The 5,294-nt window shown below is 39.5% G+C and overlaps 1 pseudogene; it reads left to right on the top strand.

The window, feature by feature from the left end:
• Positions 1 to 395: 395 nt before the first annotated feature.
• LOC115936329 (uncharacterized) lies at positions 396 to 510 on the top strand (annotated as a pseudogene).
• The last annotated feature ends 4,784 nt before the right edge of the window (positions 511 to 5,294 follow it).

The raw sequence follows: 5,294 nt of genomic DNA, 5'->3' as shown, positions 1-5,294 counted from the left end.
TTCTTAATTTTTAAGCAGTGTTCTATAGTTTTAGATGTACAGTTAGTTACTGCATATCATTTACTAAATTTTTCATATTTTTATTACACATTGTATTTTTATTTAATTTCATATTCATATGAAATTTTTTATTTAAATTCATATCAAATTATTGATAGTTTATAAAACAATTGATTTTGTCTATTCATTTTGCATACTGTGACTTTGCCAAATTTCTTTATTAGTTCTAGTGCACATTTTTTAAACTCTTAGAATTTTTAATACACACAAGCATGTTGCCTAAATTTTTGTTTGCCTTTGTCCTACATGTGCCTTTTATTTATTTTCTGTGACTTATTGCACTGGCTACTACCTTTAGTAAAATACTGAATTGTCATGATAAGAGTAAACATCTTATGCTCACTTCAGCAGCACATAAATTAAAACTGGAATAATAAAGAGGAGATTAGCAGATTAGCATGGATCCTGCATGAGAATGACATGCAAATTTGTAAAGCATTCCATATTTTTACATAAATGTGAAATTCCACAAAAAGATAGATACCATAATGAAGAACCAAACAGAAATCCTGCAGTTAAAGAATTCAATGAATAAAATAAAAAATGCAATCAAGACCTTCGAAAGCAGACTTGATAAACCAGAAGAAAGACTCTCTGAACTTGAAGATAGGTCATTTAAAATTATCCAGTTAGAAAAAAATAAAAATAAAAAAGAGTAAAGAAAACCTACAATTATGGTACACCATTAAGTAAAAAACATTCATATAATAGTAATGCCAGAAGGAAAACAGATAGGCAAAGGCATACAAGATCCATTTACTGCAATAATAGCTGAAAACTTTCCAATTCTGAGAAAAAATATGGATATCCAGATCCAGGAAGCTGAAAAGCCCCAAGTAGATTCAACCCAAAAAGGTCCTCCCTGAGGCACATTATAGTCAAACTGTCAAAACTCAAAGGCAAAGAGAATTTAAAAAAAAAAACAGCAAGAGAAAGGTATTAAGTCAATATAAAGGAATCCTCATTAGACTAACAATAGATTTCTCAGTAGAAACCTTACAGGCAAGAAGAGAATGGGATGATATATTAAAAGTACTAAAAGAAAACAATTGCAAGCCAAGAACACCATACCTAGAAAAGCTATCCTTCGAAAATGAGGAAGAAATAAACTCTTTCTCAGGCAAGCAAAAACTGAGGAAAATTGTCACCACTAGACTGGCAGTATAAACAATGCTTAAGCAAGTTCTGCATCTGGAACCAAAAAGATGATAATCACTATCATGATAACACACAAAAGTATAAAACTCACTGGTAGAGCAGATACACAAATGACAAAGAGGAAAGAATCAAAGTTTGTCACTACAGAAAACCGGCAAACCAAAAAGATAAACGAGATAAAAAAAATAAACGAGAAGATAGAAACAACAAGAAAACAATTAACAAAATAGCAAGAGTACATCCTCACCCTCCATAAACAGTATAAACAGATTACATTCCTTAATAAAAGATATAGACTGGCTGAATACATTTTTTAAATAATCCAACTGTATGCTGCCTACAGGAAACTCACTTCACCTTTAAAGACATATAGACTGAAAGTGAAGGGATAGGAAAAGATATTCCACACAAATGGAAATCAAAAGCAAGCAAGAGTGGCTATACTTATATCAGATAAAACAGATTTTAAGTCAATAACTATAAAGAGACAAAAAATGGTTATTATATAAAAATAAATGGATCAATTCAGCAAGATAATATAACAATTATAAACATATATTCAACATCAAAGCACCCAGATATGTAAAGCAAATATTATTAGATCTAAAGAGAGGGCTAGACTCCAATACAGTAATAGTTAGGGACCTAAACACCCCTTTCTCAGCATTGAACAGATAACCTACACAGAAAATCAACACAGAAATATTAGATTTAAACTGCACTTTAGACAAAATAAATCTAACAGACATTTACAAAACATTTTATCCAACAGCTGCAGAATATACATTTCTCTCTTCAGCACATGGAATATTCTCCAGGATACACCATGTGTTAGGTCACAAAACAAATCTCAAGAAATTTAAAAGAATTGAAATTATATCAAGTATCTTTTCTGACCATAATGGAATAAAACTAGAAATCAGTAACAAATGAACTTTGGAATCTGTACAAATACATGGAAATTAAACATCAGCCTCCTGAACAATTAGTTGGTCAATGAAGAAATTAAGAAGAAAATTTTAACTTTCTTGAAATAATGACAATAGACTGACTGCAGTGGCTCAAGCCTGTAATCCCAGCACCTTGGGAGGCTAAGATGAGCAGATTGCTTGAGCCCAGGAGTTTGAGACCAGCCTGGGCAACACGGCAAACCCCTGTTACAAAAAAATACAAAAAGTAGCTGGGCATGGTGGCACACACCTGTAGTCCTAGCTACTAGGGAGGCTGAGCTAGGAGGATCACTTGATCCCAGGAAGTTGAGGCTGCAGTGAGCCATGATTGTGCCACTACACTCCAGCCTGGATGACAAAGTGAGAACCTGTATCAAAGAAGAAAGAAGAAGATGGAAAGCAGAGGAGAACGGAGTGGAGGGGAGGGGAAGGGGAAGTGAAGGGGGAAAAACGTGAAGGGGGACGTGAAGGGAAGGGAAGGAGGAAGGGAAGCGAAGGGTAGGGAAGGGTAGGGAAGGGAAGGGGGAAGGGAAGTGAAGGGTAGGGAAGGGAAGGAGGAAGGGAAGTGGAGGGGAGGAGAGGGGAGAGGAGGGGAGGGGAGGGAAGGGAAGGTGGAAGTGAATGGGGAAGGGAAAGGAAGGAAAGGGGGAAGGGAAAGGAAGGAAAGGGGGAAGGGAAAGGAAGGGAAGGGAAGGGGGAAGGGGGAAAGGGAAGGGGGAAGGGGGAAAGGGAAGGGGGAAGGGGGAAGGGGGAAGGGGGAAAGGGAAGGGGGAAGGGGGAAAGGGAAGGGGGAAGGGGGAAAGGGAAGGGGGAAGGGGGAAAGGGAAGGGGGAAAGGGGAAAGGGAAGGGGGAAGGGAAAGGAAGGGAAAGGAAGGGGAGGGGAGGGGAAGGAAGGGGGAAGGGAAGGGAAAGGAGAAGGGAAGGGGAGGAAGGGGGAAGGAGGAAGGGAGAAGGGAAAGGAAGGGAAGTGAAGGAAAGGGAAGGAAAGGGAAGGGAAAGGACAGGAAGGGAAGGGAAGGAAAGGGGGAAGGGAAGGAAAGGGGTAAAAGGGGAAAGGGGGAAGGGTGAAGGGAAGGGAAGGCAAGGGGGAAGGGAAGGGAGAAGGGAAGGGAAGGGAGAAGGGAGGGGAAGGGAGAAGGGAAGGGAGAAGGGAAGGGAGAAGGGAAGGGAGAAGGGAAGGGAGAAGGGAAGGGAAGGGAGAAGGGAAGGGAAGGGAGAAGGGAAAGGAAGGGAGAAGGGAAGGGAAGGGAAGGGAAGGGAGAAGGGAAGGGAAGGGAGAAGGGAAGGGGGAGGGAAGGGGAGGGAAGGTGGAAGGGACGGGGGAGGGAAGGGAAGGGGGAAGGGAAGGCGGAAGGGAAGAGAAGGGTGAAGGGAAGGGAGAAGAGAAGGGAAGGTGGAAGGGAAGGAAAGGGGAAAGAGGGAAGGGAAGGGAAAGGGGAAGGGGGAAGGGAGAACGGAAGGAAGGCAAGGCAAGGGAAAAGGGAAGGGAAGGGAGAAGGGAAGGGAAGGGAGAAGGGAAGGGGGAAGGGAAGGGGGAAGGGAAGGGGGAAGGGAAGGGAGAAGAGAAGGGGGAAGGGAAGGGGAAGGGAAGGGAAGGGGAAGGGAAGCAAAGGGGGAAGGGAAGGGAAGAGAAGGGGGAAGGGAAGGGGGAAGGGAAGGGAGAAGGGAAGGGGGAAAGGAAGGGAGAAGGGAAGGGGGAAGTGAAGGGGGAAGGGAGAAAATAGAAACACAACATACCAAAACCTGTAGGATACAGCAAAAGTGGTATTAAGGGGAAAGTTTATAGCAACAAATGCCTATATCAAAAAAGTAAAAAGATTTACATAAAAAACCTAATAATTCCTCTCAAAAAGCAAGAAAAACAAGAACAAGCCAAAACCAAAATTAGTAGTAGGAAAGAAATAATAAAGATCAGAGTAGAAATAAACAAAAGTGAGACATAAAAAAAATACAAAATAACAACAAAGTGAAAAGGTGGTTTTATGAAAAGGTAAACCAACTTGACAAACCCTTAGCCAGACTAACCAAGAAAAAAAGAGAATGTATCCAAATCAATAAAATTATAAATAAACAGGAGACCTTACAACTAATACCACAGATATACAATGGATCATTAGAGAGTACTATGGACAAAAATAACAGATAGGAAAGCCTAGTAAAAATGGACAAATTCCTGGTCACATACAATCTACCAAAATTAAACCAAGAAGTAATAGAACATCTTAACAAAACAATTATGAGTAACGAGATTGAATCAGTCATAAGAAGTCTCCCAGCCAGGTGCAGTTTCTCACATATGTAATCCCAGCACTTTGGGAGGCCAGAGCAGGAGAATCGCTTTAGCCCAGGAGTTTGAGTTTACAGTGAACGATGATCACACCACTGAACTCCAGCCTAGACAACAGAATGAGACCCTGTCTTAAAAAGAAAAGAAGAAGAACAAAAAAAGAAAAGAAATAAAGCCTTCCATCAAAGAAAAGTGTGGAACGTGATGAGTTCACTACTGAATTCTACTAAACACTTAAAGGAAAATGAGTACCAATTCTTCACAAACTCTTCCAGAATGTAGAAAAGGAGGGAATTCTTCTAACTCATTCTAAAAGGCCCATATTACCCTGATACCAAAACCAGAAAAGAAAACAAAACAAAATAAAACAAAAAAAACTATAGGCCAATATCCCAGATGAACATAGATCTAAAAATTCTCAACAAAATACTAGCAAACTGAATCTATCAGCAAATTAAAGAGATTATTCACCATGATCAAGTGGGATTTAAGCCAAGGATACAAGGAGAATTTGGTATATGCAAATCAATAAATGTAATGTATCATATCAACAAAACAAAAAATAAAAACCATATGATCATCTCAATAGATGCAGAAAAGGCATGTGATGAAATTTCACATGCATTCATAATTTTAAAAATCTTCAAAAAACTAAGTATAGAAGGAGTGTACATCAACACAATAAAGGCCATATGTGACAAACCTACAGCTAACATTATACTGAACAGAAAATGGTTGTTTTCTAAGAAATGGAATGAAATAAGAATGCCCACTCTCACCACACGTATTCAACATAGAACATAATATGGTAAGTCCTAGCTAGGGCAACAAAGCAAAA

The sequence above is a fragment of the Gorilla gorilla genome, chromosome 9 (assembly GCF_029281585.2).
Source record: "Gorilla gorilla gorilla isolate KB3781 chromosome 9, NHGRI_mGorGor1-v2.1_pri, whole genome shotgun sequence".
In the NCBI taxonomy this organism is placed as follows: domain Eukaryota; kingdom Metazoa; phylum Chordata; class Mammalia; order Primates; family Hominidae; genus Gorilla; species Gorilla gorilla.
Note: the sequence above shows the minus strand (reverse complement) of the source record. Positions and strands in the feature narration are given on the sequence as shown.